Raw genomic sequence first — 20,757 nt, 5'->3', positions numbered from 1 at the left:
ACTTCCCCTCTACTCTCTGAGGCTTGGATAACTAAGTCTATGAAATAAATTGACCGCAGGTAGATTAACAAGAGAAAAAATACACAGATTTCGTGTAGGGGGTATCACAGAAAAGAAAAATTAATATTCCCTCTGCCTCCCCCAACAAAAACTGAGATTTTAGGAGCTTGTGTACCCTCTTCCTTGGGGAGGGACAATTTAGGGGAGAGGAAATGATTTTGGGAAAAACTCCTGAACTCTTTCAATGGCTAGCTTTGTTTAATATCTCATGAAATTTTCCATGAGCAATTCAAGCATAATTGTTAAGAGCAAGTAGATTAGGTAAATGTAAATGGAATAAAAGTTTATAAATAAACTTTTAAAAATAATTTGTTTTATAAAATTTGTCTACTTAAAAATAGTTTTAAAAATGTTTTTTGGTGACTTGAAATTTCGACCATATTAAATTAAGTAATAGATATTCATTAAATATCTGAGTCATTTGTAAGTTAAAATACTGACATATTAATTGCTAAACGTAAGTTTAAAGTATAGCCGGGGCCGGGCACAGTGGCTCATGCCTGTAATTCCAGCACTTTGGGAGGCCGAGGTGGGTGGATCACCTGAAGTCAGGAGTTTGAGAGCAGCCTGGCCAACATACCAAAACCCCGTCTCTACTAAAAATACAAAAACTAGCCAGCTGCGGTGGCGTGTGCCTGTAGTCCCAGCTACTCGGGAGGCTGAGGCATGAGAATCGCTTGAACCCGGGAGGTGGAGGTTGCAGTGAGCTGAGATCATGCCACTGCACTCTGGCCTGGGTGACAAAGCAAGGCTCCATCTCAAAAATAAATAAATTAATTAATTAAAAATAAAGTATAGCTGGCTGTTTGCAATGGCTCACGCTTGTAATTCCAACACTTTAGGAAGCCGAGGTGCAAGTATCACTTGAGCCTGGGAGTTTGAGATCAGCCTGGGCAGCATAGCCAGACCTCACCTCTACAAAATAAAAATAGATAAATTAACCAGGGGTGGTGGCCAAGCAATAGATTTATGAATTAACTTTTGGAATATATCTTGTTTGTCAGTTGGATACTGCCTGTATACCACAAGTGTAATCCATTTTTTGTGTGTGTGTGACAGGGTCTCACTCTGTTACTCAGGCTGGAGCACAGTGGCGCAATCACAGCTCACTGCAGCCTCAACTTACCCCTGCTCAGGTGATTCTCCCACCTCAACCTCCCAAGTAGCTGGGACTACAGGTGTGTGCCACCATGCCCGGTAATTTTTTGGTATTTTTTGTAGAAATAGGGTTTCACCATGTTGCCCAGGCTGGTTTTGAACTCCCACGCTCAAGCGATCCACCCATCTCAGTCTCCCAAAATGCTGGGATTACAGGTGTGAGCCACCTTGCCCAGCGCACTTATTTTTAATGCCTGCAATAACATACACCCATAAATCTATACAAGTAGTTTAGAAAGTATTTCTGGAATGCTTAGGGGTGTATCAGTCAGGGCCCAGTCAGAAAACAGAAATCACAGCAATTATTTTTACAGAGAATTTAAAGTCATGAAGATTGGCAAGGCAAAAACATTGTAGTGACAGAGAGAAAGTAACTGCAGGAAGCAGCTGCCATGCACAGAGCTGGGGAGAGGGGAAGTGTTGGGGTTATCAGAACCTAAGAGCCAGGAGAGGGCCCCTGGTTGGCTGGGAGTCAGACCTCAAAGGAGGGGGCGGTACCCAGCTGGTGCTTTTAACTCTGAAGGTAAACTTTGAGGCTGGATGGGAGAGGGTGGATTAAAACAAACAAACAAATCTAAGAAACTGAAACCAGCTGATGCTGCAGCCAGGGAGAAGAGCCCTTGCTTGGTAACATGGACAGGAACAGTAAGCAGCTATAAAGTAGCAAGTCTCTCTCCTCAAGCACCCCTTATAAGCAAAACCTTATAGGAAATGTGATTTGCTAAGTCCCAGCCCTGGCTCACAAAGCAGAGGATAGAAGCTTGAGTTTGAACTCTAAGACATACTTCAATAACCAGCACAAGGAGCAAACTCATGATCACAAACACGCAACTCTCCTAATATTATAGATGTGGGAAAGTGTCTGATAAACACAGCTGTCATAGTAATGATTAATACAATAGCAATATATTATTAAAATGTCATAATAAAACTATAGTTACAAGTACAATCAAATAACGGGACAGAGGCAGGGCATGGTGGCTCATGCCTGTAATCCCAGCACTTCAGGAGGCCAAGGTGGGCAGATCACTTGAGGTAAGGAGTTCGAGACCAGCCTGGCCAACATGGTGAAACCCTGTCTGTACTAAAAGTATAAAAATTAGCTGGGTGCAGTGGCACACGCCTGTAATCCTAGCTACTGGGGAGGCTGAAGCACGAGAATTGGTTGAATCCGGGAGGTGGAGGTTCCAGTGAGCCAAGATCATGCCACTGCACTCCAGCCTGGGTGACAGAGCAAGATTCCATCTCAAAAATAGATAAATAAATAAGAATAAATTAAAAAAAAATAAGGGGATGGTGTTGCTTGACCTATACTTTGTGTTACTGGAGAACAGTGAAGATCCTCTCCCAGCTGTATTTTCTGTGAAACCACTAACTACATAGAACCACCTTTCCCCAAATGACTTAGGTAAGCATCGTGGATAACATCCTTTCACACCTACGACAAGGCCATAGACATGACCTCCAAATTTCCATTCCCATCTTATAAATTGTTAGCTGAACCATTTGCCCCTACTGATCAATCTGGGCAAATACCTTACTTGATCAAACTTCAGTCAGGCTTTTCTCCTTCCATCAGGTCTTTGCCCTTTAATCTAGTCTCAGCCTAAACCAGCATTGGAATTTGGAATAAGCCCCTTAACGTCCTGTATTAGTCTGCTTTCACATTGCTATAAAGACATCTCTGAGATTGGATAATTTATAAAGAAAAGAGGTTTAAAGGCTGGGTGTGGTGGCTTACGCCTGTAATCTCAGCACTCTGGGAGGCTGAGGTGGGCAGATCACAAGGTTAGGAGTTCGAGACCAGCCTGACCAACATGGTGAAACTTTGTCTCTACCAAAAATACAAAAATTAGCCAGGCGTGGTGGTGCACGCCTGTAATCCCAGCTACTCAGGAGGCTGAGGCAGGAGAGTCGCTTGAACCCGGGAGGCAGAGGTTGCAGTGAGCTGAAATCATGCCACTGCACTCCAGCCTGGCGACAGAGTGAGACTCTGTCTAACAAAAAAAAAAAGAAAAGAGGTTTAATTGACTCACAGTTTGGCATGGCTGGGGGGCCTCAGGAAACTTATAATCATGACAGAAGGGGAAGAGGCACATCTTACGTGGCAGCAGGTGAGAGAGAGCAAGCAAGAGCAGGGAAAACAGCCTTGTAAGACCATCAGATCTCCTAAGAACTCACTCACTATCACAAAAGCAACACGGGGGAAACTGCCCCCACGATCCAATCACCTCCACCAAGCCCCTCCCTCGCCACGTGGGGATTATGGGGATTACAATTCAAGATGAGATTTGGGTGGGAACACAGCCAAACCATATCACATCCCCTCCCAAGAAGCCCCTTCCCAGCTGACCACAAAGAAACTCTGTCCTGATCAATTGCCTGATTGGGCCACCTGCTCATCCCACTCCCTGATACTGGTTCTTTTTTTTTTTTTTTTCTTTTCTGAGACAGTGTTTCGCTCTTGTTGCCCAGGCTGGAGTGCAATGGTGGTGCAATCTCAGCTCACTGCAACCTCCGCCTCCCGGGTTCAAGCGATTCTTCTGCCTCAGCCTCCCAAGTAGCTTGGATTACAGGCATGTGCCAACCATGCCCAGCTAATTTTGTATTTTTAGACGAGTTTTCACCATGTTGGTCAGGCTGGTCTCAAACTCCTGACCTCAGGTGATCCTCCCATCTTGGCCTCTCAGAGTGCTGGGATTACAGGCGTGAGCCACCGCACCCAGCCGATACTGGTTCTTTTTAACATTGTTTACTACTCCCAATAAAAGAAAAACCCTTTTCTGCCTGACCTTTCAAAAGCTTGCAGATCTTATGGTTGAAGCATTCTATTAGAATGCCGTCCCTCCCCTATTGCGACATTCTCTTTTTCTATTGCAATAATCCTTCTAAATAAAGTCTCTCCTTACCTAGATCTGGATTTGGTTTTTATTTGACAGTTCTCGTTGCTGTGATCCAGCTCAAGACTGGAACTCACCTAGGGACCTCCACCAGCCCCACCCGGGTAAAGGTGCCATGTTCAGGACTTGAGGACTCTTGGGTGAGTTCAAGTCTTGAACCAGTGCTCTGGCCATCTTGTCTGTTGAATAACAGTAAGAGGTTACTTTGATTGTTTTAGGCAAAGAGATGCTTTGGCCCTCCTGTGAGACTTCTGTGTTTCCTCAGCTCCTCGACCTGGGGATTGTTCAAGGGAGTTAATCAAGTGGGACTTTTTCTTGGCTCCTTTAAAGATTTTTTTCTTTGGGCAGACTATCCACTAATGCCATGGGTAACTCTCACTCTATCAGATGCCCTCCTCTTCCCCCACTGAGTACATGCTATTATGGCACTAATTCAGTTTAATAGCCTCAAAAATGGCACAATTTACTAAAGGTAACGTAGAACCTCAAAGGCCTCTTTGGGAAACATGAGATCTCCTTAAACCAGCTCATCTAAGACTTCTCCCTTCCCATCATCCCCATCCCTCCTTTTTACCACTTTAAACCTTCTCTTTTGTTGCCTTGAATGATTTAATCTGTCCACCTCCTTCACCCCTCCACCCATTCCTACACACCTTTTCCTACCCACTCCAGCTCCTCAACTCATGGTCACTCAAGATTTAGGCCTCCCTTCTGTTCTGACCACCTTCTCTTCACACCACTGGTGAAGCAGGGATCTCCTGTGCTAAACAGGAGATGGCTGAACAGATGACACCCAATACTGGGCAGATGAGATTGGCTACAGTTTTTTCAGTTACATACTCACAGCCTAAGTGGTGAGGAGGTTATTGCATGCCAGGCAGAGCTACATGGGAATTGCATTTGAAAGCAGACTGAAGCAGCAGGGGCTGTGTGAGGCAGGCTTTGTAGTAATGGCACAAGAGTGAGGTAACCTTTTATTCCATGGGAGGATGTAATTGGCTTGTTCAAATAGTTCTGTGGGTTGGCAGGTAGGTAAAGCTCCTTAGATTGAAGATTAAGTAGGGTACAGCTGGTCTGGCTGAAGGGGAAACTAGCTGGGTAGGGAGCCCTTCCCACTTCAGGGGTGATATGGTTTCGATCAGTGTCCCTGCCCAAATCTCATTATCAAATTGTAGTCCCCAGTGTTGGAAGTGGGGCCTGATGGAGTGGATTGAATCATGAAGGCGGTTTCTAATGGTTTAGCACCATCCCTTTGGTGCTGTCTTGTCATGGAGTTCTCATGAGATCTGGTTGTTTAAAAGTATATGGCACCTCCTCCCTGCCTCTCCTCCCCCTGCTCCGGCCATGTAAGACGTACCTGCTTCCCCTTCAACTTGCATCATGATTGTAAGTTTCCTGAGGCCCCCCAAGCCATGCTTTCTGTACAGCATACAGAACTGTGAGCCAATTAAACCTCTTTTCTTTATAAATTACCCAGTCTCAGGTAGTTCTTTATAGCAATACAAGAATGGTCTAATATAAGTACCTAGATCATTGCTAAGTAAGATAGAATAGTGGAGCATAATTTAAAGCTTACGTAAATTTTTTTTAGTACACAGAGGCTAAATATATTTTGGTCTGCTAATGATGTGTTCATTCTTGCCACATTGAAAAGTTGTACAGGCCAGGCACAGTGGCTCACACCTGTAATCCCAACACTTTGGGAGGCCAAGGTGGGTGGATCACCTGAGGTCAGGAGTTTGAGACCAGCCTGACCAACATGGTGGAACCCCATCTCTACTAAAAGTACAAAAATTAGCTGGATGTGGTGGCAGGGGCCTGTAATCCCAGTTACTCGGGAGGCTGAGGCAGGAGAATCACTTGAACCCAGGAGGTGGAGGTTGCAGTAAGCCGAGATCACACCATTGCACTCCAGCCTGGGTGACAGAGAGAGACTCCATCTCAAAACAACAACAACAACAACAACAAAAAAAAAAAAAAAAAAGAAAGAAAGAAAGAAAGAAAAGAAAAGAAAGAAAAGTTGTACTATAAGGAAGTGTATGGCTATAAAAAAGTCACAAGATATATAACCTCAAGCTTGACTAGTCTGCTACAATATGCTGGTATATGACAGACAGCTAATTATCTACTTCATAGTTTTCTCTGTAGGTATATTACTTTGCTAGGTCTGTCAACAAAGTACCATAGACTGGTACTTTAAACAACAGAATTTGTTTTGTCACAATTCTGGAGGCTGGAAGTCCAAAATTGAGTGTCAGCAGAGTTGGGTTTTTTCTGAGGCCTCTCTCCTTGGCTTGTAGATGCCAAGATTAATATTTCTTTGGCCTTTAATATTAAAACTTTTAATTAACATTTCTCTTTTTAATGATAGGCATTCCTCATTTTAAGATACCTGACCCTTAAACAACTGATCTTTGCCACCACCTTTCAACAGATGCTTCAGCTGGTTTTGTGGGAACAACACCAACCAGAGTCCCTAGGAGACTGTTTCTTAGTCCCTGACTCACCCCATGCAAGAGGCTTAGGATTGCATCTGAATTGCTCAGTGGTGAATAATATTCATTTACTATCAACAAAAGGGAGGTCAACAGTGTTGATCTTTACCAGAGCCTTGTTTTCCTGAGAAATAGCACTGGCTAAAGAGCTCTCCTCATCCTTTTATGATAGCCACCCATCCTCTTCTTGCAATAACCCTTTTGAATAAAGTCTCCCCTTGCCTAAATCCAGATTTATTTTGACAAATGCTACAAAATTAGTTTTGAATTGTTTTAGAAATTTAATCAAATTACATTGAAAGGAACATGAGGAAGACATAAAAGAGTAAGGTACTACTTTCAAAGCATGAAGATGGAGAAAGCAAATTCAATCATAAATGTACTGTCCAGGAAAAAAAGAAAGTGTGGCTCCTAAGCATGCAAATTCCAGGTAGAGTAAGGCCTGAAATATGTTTCTAAAACCCATACATGTAAGTTCTTTAATGTTTTTAAAAAGAAACAGGTTGATCTCTTTTAAGAGCAGGCAGCATTTCTCAGAATGGCAACAAAGCTAAAATCACACACAAAATAGTTTGATATAGTTAATACATTAAAGTGTTAAATGCATGCATAACAAATATATCATAAAGTTAAAAGTCAAACAAACTAGAAAATATATGCAATAGTATGTAAGCAAAAATTAATTTTTCAAATAAAGGGAATTTTACATAAAATATGCACCAGGTGAAAAATGGGCAAAGGGCATGATAAGATACATCACTAAAGAAGAAATCCACATAAAAAGATGCTCAATTTCAATAGGAACTGAAGAAATGCAAATTAAAACTACAAATCACTTTTTACCTATCAGATTGGCAAAGTTGAAAAAGATTGATAAACACAATATAGATGAAGGTGTAGGAATACAGACTCCTGTGCTGCTCTCTGTCTTACAGATTTCTACAAACTTTCTAGAAGGCATTTGGACAACATGGATACTTATTGACAACTATTCATCTGGGAATTTATCCTATGTAGGAAATTTTACAAATACACAAAGATTTCAGAATCGAAACATTGTAAACAATGTAAGGTTGTTAAAAAATAATTTTCAGAAAAAGATAAAATCACGACTCATACAAATATAAAAGTGCACATCTGTTAAGGAATTTACGCATATGATATGAGGGAATCAGGTGTATGTTATAACCATTTCAAAGGAAAAGTCAAAAAGCACAGATTTATCTGGAGTAAAGGAATGTTAAGATGAATTGCAAATGGAAACAAAACTGGTATTTTCATAGGGTGGGGATGGCGGGAACCAATTAAATTATTGCCAGACAGGACAGAATTTACATACCATCAGTTACATATAATTTATAAAAAGAGGCAAATAGGGTCGGGCGCAGTGGCTCACGCCTGTAATCCCAGCACCTTGGGAGGCTGAGGCTGGTGGATCACTTGAGGTCAGGAGTTTGAGACCAGCCTGGCCAAAATGGCAAAAACCTGTCTCTACAAAAAATACAAAAAATTAGCTGGGCGTGGTGGTTTGCGTCTGTAATTCTAGGTACTTGGGAGGCTGAGGCACGAGAATCACTTGAGCCCAGGAGGCAGAGGTTGCAGTGAGCCGAGATCACACCATTGCACTCCAGCCTGGGTGACAGAGTGAGACTCCGTCTCAAAAACAAAACAAAACAAACAAACAAAAACGAAAAGGTTTATTTTGTTTGCATATGTAAGCTTCACAGAAAAAAAGTGAAAATCCCAAAGAGGTGCTTAGACCCAGGAGCTTATACAACATTTTAACAGAGGATGATGAAGTGTGGGAAGCTACTAGACAAGGGAAATGGGGAGAGGCTGGGCTTCTCTGGTGTGGATAAATTGTGGGAAGGTAACTGGGAAAGGCATGGTAATTAAGGCTTGTTTAGTGAGGTGTGTTATGCAGATGAATTGTTCACCTTATTCTGGTATGGGAGAGGGCATCACCTTTGCAAAGGGAAATTAGGCAAAGGTTTGTAGGTAGAAAGAGAGAGGGCAAAGAGTTTTGCTTGTGTCTGCTGTTTCTCAATTGCCTTTAGCTCAAAATAATCCTTATGCCAATATGGCATGTTTTGAGGTGGCACATTCTTTTTTACTTTTACTATTATCATTTTATTTGTTTGTTTTTTTGTTGTTTTTTGTAGAGACAGGGTCTTGTTTGTTGTTGCCCAGGCTGGAGTGTAGTAGTGTGATCATACCTCACTATCACCTTGAACCAAGTAGCTAGGACTACAGGTACACACTAACCTGCCCTGCTAATTTATTTTATTTTGTTTTTGGTAGAGACAGGGTCTTGCTTTATTGCCCAGGCTGGTCTCAAACTCCTGGCCTCAAGGGATCTTCTCACTTCAGCCTCCCAAACTGCTGGGATTACAGGCCCTGCCACCACGCCCAGCCTGGGGTGGCATATTCTGATCCCTTTCCCATTGTTTCAGAAAGATGTTTCCATTTTGGAAAAACATAAAATAAATGAACAAATAATAGTAAATTTAGCATTTCTGTCCAAAAGAAAATAACATGTACAGTGAGCAGATGCCCATCAGGGTGTTTACCAGCAAAAACAAGTTAAAAGAAGTACCTGTCTGAATGGATCAACAAATTGCGTCATATCATATTAATACAATGGAATGACATTTAAGAAAGCAAAATTGATTCACACTTCAACATGGATGAATCTCCAGACCTTATGTGGAGATAAAGATGCCAAACACGAAAGAGTACAGACTGTTCAATTCATGTTTATGTATCTGAAATTCTGGAAGAGGCAAATCTAATCTATAGTGACAGAAAGGAGAGAAGTTGTTGCTGGGGCTGAGTGTGGGGAGAGGAGGGCATTTACTTTTTGGGGCGATAGAAATGTTCTTTATCTTGATTATGGTAATAATTGCCTGGGTGAGTAGGTTGGTCAGAAGTCATGGAACTATACACCTAAACAGCTATATTTTATTAAGCCATGCCTCAATAAGATTGTTTTTGCTGTTGTTGTTGTTTTGAGATGAGATGATACTCTGCAACCCAGGCTGGAGTGCAGTGGCATGATCACAGCTCACTGTAGCCTCAGTCTTCTGGGCTCAAGCCATCCTCCCACCTCAGCCTCCCGAGTGCCTGGGACTACAGGTATGTCCCACTGCACCTGGCTAATTTTTGTATTTTTTGTAGAGATAGGGTTTCACCATGTTGCCCAGGCTGGTCTCAAACTCCTGGGCTTAAGTAATCCGCCTGCCTCGGGCTCCCAGAGTGCTCAGATTACAGGCGCGAGCCACCGTGCCTGGCTGTGTACATATATATATATATATATATATATATATAAAGTGTCTGTTAGTAAAGACTAGAGGGGTAAACAGAAAGCAGACAGCATGTGTTGAGCAAAATCTGGACTCGCTGAGTTTGCAGTGATGATAAGCTTTCAAAGAGTAGAGGCTCTCCAGGCTTCACAAAGTATTCCTGGACTCAGTGATTCCTATCTGGAAGCCATCTGGACAAAGACGGCTGGCGCAGCCATGCCACTAAATGCACTCTTTTGAGGGCGAGAGTGCCTAGAAGTTGTGAGGCATTTTCACAGTTTCAGGAATCCAGCACAGCAAAGGAAGATGACAGGGTCAAGGCGTACTGGACACAGGGATCGTGGACTGACATGCTAAAGAAGACGGATGAGCCAGGGGGCTCACAGAGTTTTTTTTTAAGCTGAGCACCAAAATGTCTATGCTAAATGAACAAGAATGTTCCAGATATAAAAATTATTTAATAAACATCCTCCATATTGACTTGTAAATATTGCGTGAAGTGTGGCAGAGGCCCCCTCTGGTGGTAGCATGCAAAATCACATGTATAACTATAAAAAAGAAACAGGGTGAAAATCAGTCCTAGTGTTTACATACCTTAGATGTTAGAGGTATATACTAAAGAGGCAGTTTAGGCTGGGCACAGTGGCTCATGCCTGTAATCCCAGCACTTTGGGAGGCTGAGGCAGGCCTATCGCTTAAGCCCAGGAGTTTAAGACCAGCCTGGGCAACATGGTGAAACCTATCTCTACAAAAAAATAAAAATAAAAATAAAAATTAGCTGGGGTGTGGTGGCGCACACCTATGGTCCCAGCTATTAAGGAGGCTGAAGTGGAAGGATCGCCTGAGCCCGGGAGGTTGAGGCTGCAGTGAGTGGTGATCAAGCCACTGCACTCCAGCCTGGGTGAGAGTGAGATCTGTCTCCAAAAAAGAAAAAGAAAAAAAGAAAAGGAAGAAGCAATTCAGCAATACCCACGTACCATCCATATCTGTATTTTTTTTTTTTTTTTTTTTGACATAGGGTTTCACTCTGCCCAGGCTGGAGTGCAGTGGCACGCTCCCAGCTCACTGCAGCCTCAATCTCCTGGGCTCAGACAATCCTCCTACCTCAACCTCCCAAGTAGCTGGGAGTACAGGTGGACGCTACCATGCCCAGTTAATTTTTGTATTTTTTGAAGAGATGAGGTATCACCATGTTGGCCACGTTGGCCTCAAACTCCTGGACTCAAGTGATCTGCCCGTCTCAGCCTCCCAAAGTGCTGGGATTACAGGCATGAGCCACTGTGCCCAGCCTAAACTGCCTCTTTAGTATATACATCTAACATCTAATGCATGTAAACACCAAGCCACTATGCTTGGCCCATATATGTTCTTTACTTTGCTTCTTCTTACTTAACACATTTGGAAAATCATTCCATATTAGTTTATATAAAGCCTCTTTGTTCTTTTCAGTGTCTATCCAGTACAGGGGTTATGCCATGATATTCAAATAGTTCCCTAATGGCAATTCCAGTTGTTTCCAGTTTTTTGCTATTATAAACAATGCTACAGTGAATGTCTTCACACATATATAAAACATATGTGTAGTATTAATTGCCGTAAGTGGTATTGCTTGGTCAAAATGTATGTGCATTTAAAAAGTTGATAGGTCTTACCCTCTGTGTGGGGGAAGATGATTGGCAGTAGATACCATCAGACACAGGCAAAAGAAACAGGTTCCTTAGACCTTGATAAAGGATAGGAGAATTTAAACTCTACGAAGATTGCATGGAGCTGGAGTTTTGGCAGCCATCTTTTCCACAAGGGCAAACTTCCCTGGGTGCTGTGTGCTGGCTCCCATCAGCTTCTACAAAAACTCTCCTTCTCTTACACCGTCTATATGTTCTGGAGACCCTGGCTATGTTCCTGACCAGAGAAGGGCACTGGAGTCACTCCAGTTCATTCCTGCATAATCTCTGCAAGGGGGACTTGAAGGTCAGTTTCCCAGGGTAAATTTTGTAGATAGATGATCCCCTAGGAACTCCCAGGCCTTAAGCTTCCTGATGACTCTTCATGTCTTCCACAGAGAAATTGTACCAATTTACATTCTCACCAGCAATGTGTGACTTCCTGTTTCACCCACACACTCACCAACAGAGCAAATTATCACAGGTTTTAAAAATAATTTTTATTGATTTATTTATGAAATGGGGTCTCACTCTGTTGCCCAGGCTGGAGTCCAGTGGTGTAATTGACCATAGCTCACTGCAGCCTCAAACTTCTAGGCTTAAGAGATCCTCCCTCCTCAGCCTCCTGAGTAGCTGGAACAACAGGCACACACCACCATGTCTGGCTAATTTTTGTATTTTCTATTTTTTATAGAGACAGGAGTCTCACCATGTTGTCCAGGCTGGTCCCGAACTCCTGACCTCAAGCATTCCTTCCACCTTGGCCTCCCAGATTGCTGGGATTACAGGTGTGAGCCACCCCACCTAGCCACAGTTTTTATCTTTGCCAATTCTAATAAGTAAAAACTGAGGGAAGCCAAGGCGGGTGGATCGCTGGAGCTCAGGAGTTCGAGACCAGCCTGGCCAACATGTTGAAACCCCATCTCTACTAAAAAAGAAATACAAAAATTAGCTGGGCTTGGTGGTACATGACTGTAATCCCAGCTACTTGGGAGGCTGAGGGACAAGAATCGCTTGAGCCCAACAGGTGGGGGTTGCAGTGAGCCAAGACTGAGCCACTGCACTACAGCCTGGGTGAAAGAGTGAGACTGTCAAAAAAAAAAAAAAAAAAAGAAAAAGAAAAAGAAAAGAAAAGGAAAACCTGAAACAAAGAGTTTAAACTTTACATTTCTCTCATGTGTAAGGTACCACATCTTTTCATACAGTGATAATGAGAGACATATGTGTCTATATTCCTAGTAAAGCCAACCCTTCTACTGGGGCACCTGATCCTCATTCCAGGTATAACATCCTCTGATGTTATACTTGAGAACATCATCCTAGCAATTCTATCTTCTGCAACTTCAACTTTTTTCTCTCCAAGGAATCGTTCCTATCAGCATACAAAAATGTTATTTCTCCCTTTGACAACCCTTTCTTGAACCCCTTCCTCCTTAGCTACTGCCCTAATTCTCTATTTATAGCAGAGCTTTCCTTTTCTGGAAAGGGCCAGATAGTAAATATTTGAAGCATGGTGGGCTATTTAGTCTCTCACAACCTCTTACCTGTGTCCCTCTAGTGTGACAGCAGCCACAGACAGCACATAAACGAACAGGTGTGATCATAGTTTGCTGCAGTTTACTGACTCCTGCTTCATAGAAAACTGACCTTGATTCCCCCTTGCTGTGGTCAGGGAAGAAGGTGCTGTGGTTGTCACCTGTTCCTTGCCCTCAGCAGGCTGACAGCTGAGGTCTCCAGAACAAGACAGAGGGCCCAAGAGGGTATCAGCCTCCTTGTGAAAACAGAAAAGGGAGTTTCTGGAAGAACCTGATTGTTCTGTGTCAAAAGAATTGCCTGTATCTGGTGTCTCCAAATTATATTAAACCCTCTCTAATCACGTGCTTAGTCCCGTGCCTCTAGGGAAACTGCTCCTGTCCATTTCAGCTCCGTGGTTCTAAATCCAGCAGGCATTTATCTAAACTTGTTTTACCTGTACTCTCAGCACCATTTCAGACAAATCATCACTCCTTGACCTTGAAACCCTTTTTCCTCACCTGGACTCTTAATCCTCATGGTTTTGTTCTCATCATTCTTTGTCAGCCTTCAGTTTCCTCCTCTTCCCCCAGGCCTCTTAACCCTGCAGAGCTTCACGAGTCAGGCCTCAGATCTCTTCTTTTTTCTCTACAGCCCTTCTGTATGGCCTCATCCAACCTCATGCTGTTAAGTACATCTAGATTTAACCTTGACATCACTCTGATTTCTCTCTCTAGTCTGGACCTGTCCTCAGAACTCCAGACTCATATTTCCAACTGCTTAGTTAACATCTCCCCTTAGAGGTAAAATTGGCATTTTAAACAAACATGTCCAATACGCAGCTCCTTATCTTCTTCTCCCAGAGCCTGCTTCTCCCACTCTTCTCCTGGACTTACTCATTGACAACTCCATCTAGTTGCTCAGGCCAAAAACTCCTGGAGTCATCTGTCTTGCCTCTCTTTCTCACATAGCACACACCCAATTCAACAAATGCTTTTGGCTTTATTTTCTTTTTTTCTTTCTTTCTTTCTTTCTTTCTTTTTTTCAGACAGAGTCTCACTCTGTTGCCTAGGCTGGAGTTCAGTGGCTCACTGAAACCTCCACCTCCCAGGTTCAAGGGATTCTCCTGCTTCAGCCTCCCAAGTAGCTCCCAAGTAGCCTCCCAAGGACTATAGGCATGCACCACCACACCTGGCTAGTTTTTGTATCTTTAGTAGAGACGGATGTTGGGAACAAGTCCCCCAAATCTGGCCATAAACTGGCCCCAAAACTGGCCATAAACAAAATCTCTGCAGCACTGTGACATGTTGGTGATGGCCATAACACCCATGCTGGAAGGTTGTGGGTTTACTGGAATGAGGGCAAGGAACACCTGGCCCACCCAGGGTGGAAAACCGCTTAAAGGCATTCTTAAGCCACAAACAATAGCATGAGCGATCTGTGCCTTAAGGACATGCTCCTGCTGCAGTTAACTAGCCCAACCTATTCCTTTAATTCGGCCCATCCCTTTGTTTCCCATAAGGGATACTTTTAGTTAATTTAATATCTACAGAAACAATGCTAATGACTGGCTTGCTGTTAATAAATACGTGGGTAAATCTCTGTTCAAGGCTTTCAGCTCTGAAGGCTGTGAGACCCCTGATATCCCACTTCACACCTCTATATTTCTGTGTGTGTGTCTTTAATTCCTCTAGCACTGCTGGGTTAGGGTCTCCCCGACCAAGCTGGTCTTGAAAGACAGGGTTTCACCATGTTGGCCAGGCTGGTCTCGAACTCCTGAGCTCAAGTGATCCGCCTGCCTTGGCCTCCCAAAGTGCTGGGGTTACAGGCGTGAGCCATTGAACCCAGCCTCTATTTCAAAATATATCCAGATTAGGATCCCTTTTACCCACCTCCATTGCTACCATCTTGGGCCATGCTACTGCTGTATCTCACCTGACGTCTCCTGCTTCCTGTCATGCTCCACATATAGCCTGGGATTACAGGCATGAGCCACTGAGCCTGGCCAGTATTTGTTTTGTTTTAAATCCATTTTGGCTTTAGTATATTCCCAACAACTATAAAAGTGTTTGGCTCAAAGTAGGAGGAGCTCAATAATATTTGATGAATAAAAAAGGGAATAAATGAATGAATACTTTATCTTCATATGGTACTTTGTAACTTAAGAACCATTTTCACATTTCTCCTACTACTTCTGATAATCGGATAATCAGATAAAACCACTGTGTTAGTTTCTTTCTTTTTTTTTTTGAGATGGAGTCTCACTTTGTTGCCCAGGCTGGAGTGCAGTGGCATGATCTTGGCTCACTGCAACCTCTGCCTCGTGGGTTCAAGCGGTTCTCCTGCCTCAGCCTCCCAAGTAGCTGGGATTACAGGTGCCTACCACCAAGCCCAGCTAATTTTTGTATTTTTAGTAGAGACAGGGTTTTGCCATGTTGGCCAGGCTGGTCTTGAACTCCCGACCTCAAGTGATCCGCCCACCTTAGCCTCCCAAAGTGCTTGGATTACAGCATGAGCCATGGCGCCTGGTCACAACTGTGTTAGTTGCTTATTGCTGCTGTAACAAACTACCACACACAGAATGGCTATAAGCAACACAAATTTATTTTCTTACTGTTCTGTAGGTCAGAAGTCTGAAGCAGGTCTCACTGGCCTAAAATCGAGGTGTCAGCAGAACCGTGTTTCTTTCTGGGAGCTTTAGAGGAGAATCTATTTCCTTGCCATTTCTAGCTTCTCGAAGCCACTCTCATTCATTGACTGTGGGCCTTCCTCCGTCTTCAAAACCAGCAGTGGTCAGTTAAGTCCTTCTCAGATGAAGTCACTGTGACCTCTGCTTCTGCCTTCACATCCCCTGAGCCAGAGCTGGTGAAGAGAGGTGTCTCTGAGTCACACTGTGTGAATTGCCATGGAACAGAGTTAAGCTGTTTTCACGTTGATCCGTATCACAAGTGAGTGTTTTCCCCAGCTCTGAGTCAGTCTTTCTTTTTAAATCCAAAACCATATTATTAAGTTTAAAAAAAAATCATGATTGCTTTACTTCTTCAGGTTTCAGGTTTCTCAGACGTAAAACCTTAAAACAGAAATGAATACCTGATGATTGCATTCTGGTTGTCTGCATTACCCATTAAGAGTCTCTGACCTTTTCTGGTCCCAGGAAACCTCAAAGAATAATACTGCATTTTCCACTTCATAGGCCTTAATGGGAGCAGGACTGTGGAAGGTGACACTGGGGCTTCTACCTCCTTAACAGTTCACCTATGGTCTGTCTGGTATGACTCACACTTTCTTTGTGTCTCAAATTTCCCACATGCAAAACAGATACTATGATGAAAATACAGCCCATTTAATTATGTGAAGTGTTTTGAACAAAATTGTTATAATGTCTTAGCATAATGTGGACTTTTTGTACATCATCTAGTCTGATGGTTCCCACCATTGCTACCCATTGGAATTACTTATGGAACCTTAACAAATCCTGATGCTGGCTGAGAGTGGTGATGGCTCATGCCTGTAATCCCAGCACTTTGAGAGGCCGAGGCAGGCAAATCACCTGAAGTCAGGAGTTAGAGACCAGCCTGGCCAACACGGTAAAACCCCATCTCTACTAAAAATAAAAAAATTAGCCGGGCATGGTGGTGGGCAGCTGTAGTCTCAGCTACTCTGGAGGCTGAGGCAGGAGAACTGCTTGAGGCCGGGAGGCAGAGGTTGCAGTGAGCCGAGATCGCACCACTGCACTCCAGCCTGGGTGACAGAGCAAGACTTCATCTCAAACAACAAAAATCCTGATGCCTAGGTCCTGCACCAAGGATTCTGATGTGATTGCTATGGAATGTGGCCTAGGCATAGGCTTTTTTTTTTTTTTTTTTTTTTTTTGAGATGGAGTCTCTCTTTGTTGCCCAGGCTGGAGTGCAGTGGTGTGATCTCGGCTCACTGCAACCTCCGCCTCCCAGGTTCAAGCAATTTTTCCTACCTCAGCCTCCTCAGTAGCTTGGATTACAGGCATGCACCACCATGCCCAGCTAATTTTTGTATTTTTAGTAGAGATGGGGTTTCACCATGTTGGTCAGGCTGGTCTTGATCTCCTGACCTTGTGATCCACCCACCTCAACCTCCCAAAGTGCTGGGATTACAGGCATGAGTCACTGCACCTGGCAGGCATAGGCATTTTTAAAAGCTCCCCAGCTGATTCTAACGTGCAACCAAGTCTGGGACCAGGGAAGACTCCTCTTAGGTAGCTCTAAACAAGCTCTTGTGGATGAGCCACTTTCTGGACCCAGTCCCCAAGTCATCCCCTGTGAGTGCAGCTCATTCTCCCCTCTGGGTTTTGGTCCTAGCAACCATCAGGAAGGAGACAGGACAGGTGGGTGCAGGACCTCAGCCCCACACAGGGCAGGGGGACATGCAGGTTGCAACATCATAGTGAAAAGGACCAGAATCTGATGAGGACACACTGGAAGCATGGTACCACTGTAACCCAGGTTTCCTCCTCGCCTGTGGAGCAAACATAAATCGGGGAAATGTAGATTGATGTCACCTTCATTCATCACAGCTTTAGTGAAACCTGGGAACTGGGGAATTTTTTGTTCACAAGGCAAACAAAGTCTTCAATTTAATTCCTTTAACTTCCTTGAAGATTATATTAACTAGTAGGTGAGGTTAAGACTTTTGAAAGTCATGTGGGTATTGAACTGAACTGCTCTTAGAAGAAAATTCAGAGAGAAGGTGATGTGGGTCAGGAGCAGGAAGAGAGGCTGAGCCAAGAAGAGAGATTTGGGAGATGAGATACCTTAAAAGGTTTGTTAGTTTATTTATTTATTTATTTATTTATTTATTTATTATTTTTTTATTTTTGAGACGGAATTTCACTCTTCTTGCCCAGGCTGGAGTGCAATGGTGGGATCTTGGCTCACTGCAACCTCCGCCTCCCAGGTTCAAACGATTCTCCTGCCTCAGCCTCCCAAGTAGCTGGGATTACAGGTGCCCACTACCAAGCCTGGCTAATTTTTTGTATTTTTAGTAGAGACGGGGTTTACCATGTTGGCCAGGATGGTCTCGATCTCCTGACCTCAGATGATGTGCCCACCTCAGCCTCCCAAAGTGCTAGGATTACAGGCATGAGCCAATGTACCCAGCCTTGGTTTATTTTTAAGTGCAATCTTGATATCATGCTGTACAACTTCTCTCTTCTAGCTTCCTTCTAAAATCTTGAATAAATTTTATATTCCTCACTAATGCATTCATATTAGTGCAAGGAGAGTACTGTTTTCAAAGAATTCAAAGAGGAAAGAGCCATGAGAATATGAGTCACAATCTGAAGAAAGATGCACACAGCTTTTACCAACAACCAATTTACCTCCATCTCTACTAAGGAAATGCAGACAAAATTTTTGTTTTCATTTTTTCTTTTCCTTTTTAAAAACACAAATGAGGCCAGGCACGGTGGCTCACGCCTGTAATCCCAGCACTTTGGGAGGCCAAGTTGGGCAGATCACCTGAGGTCAGGAGTTTGAGACCAGCCTGGCCAACATGGCGAAGCCCCATCTCTACTAGAAATACCAAAATTAGCCTGGTGTGGTGCCACGCACCTGTAATCCAAGCTACAAGGGAGGCTGAGGTGGAGAGATCACTTGAACCTGGGAGGCGGAGGTTGCAGTGAGCTGGGATCACGCCACTGCACTCCAGCCTGGGAGACAGAGTGAGACTCTGTCTCAAAAAAAAAAAAAAAAAGAAAAAGAAAAGAAAACACAGATTGCTGACTGCACATCAGAGTTTCTGATTTAGTAGGTGAGGAATTCTAACAAGTTCCCAGGTGATACTGAAGCTACTGGTCTGGGAACCACCCTTTCAGAACCACTGGCTTACAACACTCTCATAGAAATTATTTCCTACTTTCATGTTTTATCATGGTCTGTTCTTTGAAATGTTAGTAAGTCTGACGAGAAAAGAAAAGAGTGTTGTGGTCAAACGTGTAAGGGAAGTTAAGATTCTTTAGAGAAATCAAAACTTACTGCCCACACATACACGGTTTACTATCTATCAAGCTTGTCCAACCCAAGACCCGCAGTCTGCATGCAGCCCAGGAGGGCTTTCAATGAGGCCCAACACAAATTCATAAACTTTCTTAAAACATTATGAGTTTTTTTTTTTTTTTTTTTCTCATTGGCTATCATTAGTGTCAGTGTACTTTATGTGTGGCCCAAGACAATTCTTCTTCCAATGTGGCCCAGGGAAGCCAAAAGATTGGAAAGCCCTGGTACATTTACCTGACTTTCTTATTTCAGGAAATTTTTACCCAGAAGGATGAAATGGCTGTAAACAAAAAATTAAATTCTAAGCTCCCCTAATCATCTGAATGAACCCCTCCTCTCAGTCAGGGGCATTCCAGAGTTAACCTGAAAAACTAATTCAAGTCATGATGGAAGAGAGGCTCACATATGCCTCATTATACCCCTTCAGCATTAACATCAACACAGACCTTCCAACACTATGTTGAATAGGAGTAGTGAGAGAGGGCATCCCTGTCTTGTGCCAGTTTTCAAAGGGAATGCTTCCAGTTTTTGCCCATTCAGTATGATATTGGCTGTGGGTTTGTCATAGATAGCTCTTATTATTTTGAGATATGTCTCATCAATACCTAATTTATTGAGAGTTTTTAGCATGAAAGTTGTTGAATTTTTTCAAAGGCCTTTTCTGCATCTATTGAGATAATCATGTGGTTTTTGTCTTTGGTTCTGTTTATATGCTGGATTACATTTATTGATTTGCATATATTGAACCAGCCTTGCATCCCAAGGATGAAGCCCACTTGATCATAGTGGATAAGCTTTTTGATGTGCTGCTGGATTAAGAATCAATATCGTGAAAATGGCCATACTGCCCAAGGTAATTTATAGATTCAATGCCATCCCCATCAAGCTGCCAATGACTTTCTTCACAGAATTGGAAAAAACTACTTTAAAGTTCATATGGAACCAAAAAAGAGCCCGCATTGCCAAGTCAATCCTAAGCCAAAAGAACAAAGCTGGAGGCATCACGCTACCTGACTTCAAACTACACTACAAGGCTACAGTAACCAAAACAGCATGGTACTGGTACCAAAACAGAGATATAGATCAATGGAACAGAACAGAGCCCTCAGAAATAACGCCGCATATCTACAACTATCTGATCTTTGACAAACCTGAGAAAAACAAGCTATGGGGAAAGGATTCCCTATTTAATAAATGGTGCTGGGAAAACTGGCTAGCCATATGTAGAAAGCTGAAACTGGATCCCTTCCTTACACCTTATACGAAAATTAATTCAAGAGTGATTAAAGACTTAAACATTAGACCGAAAACCATAAAAACCCTAGAAGAAAACCTAGGCGTTACCATTCAGGACATAGGCATGGGCAAGGACTTTATGTCTAAAACACCAAAAACAATGGCAACAGAAGCCAAAATTGACAAATGGGATCTAATTAAACTAAAGAGCTTCTGCACAGCAAAAGAAACTACCATCAGAGTGAACAGGCAACCTACAAAATGGGAGAAAATTTTCGCAACCTACTCATCTGACAAAGGGCTAATATCCAGAATCTACAATGAACTCCAACAAATTTACAAGAAAAAAACAAACAATCCCATCAAAAAGTGGGCAAAGGATATGAACAGACACTTCTCAA

The 20,757-nt window shown here is 43.0% G+C and overlaps 1 protein-coding gene across 8 annotated transcripts in view; it reads right to left on the bottom strand.

The window, feature by feature from the left end:
• The window catches only part of GCNT1 (glucosaminyl (N-acetyl) transferase 1), a 114,909-nt gene that overhangs the window by 49,608 nt on the left and 44,544 nt on the right, over positions 1-20,757 (bottom strand). The gene's annotated exons all lie outside the window — the stretch shown is intronic.

This window comes from Pongo abelii, chromosome 13 (genome assembly GCF_028885655.2).
Source record: "Pongo abelii isolate AG06213 chromosome 13, NHGRI_mPonAbe1-v2.0_pri, whole genome shotgun sequence".
Classification (NCBI taxonomy): domain Eukaryota; kingdom Metazoa; phylum Chordata; class Mammalia; order Primates; family Hominidae; genus Pongo; species Pongo abelii.
This window is presented reverse-complemented; position numbering and strand designations above follow the sequence as displayed.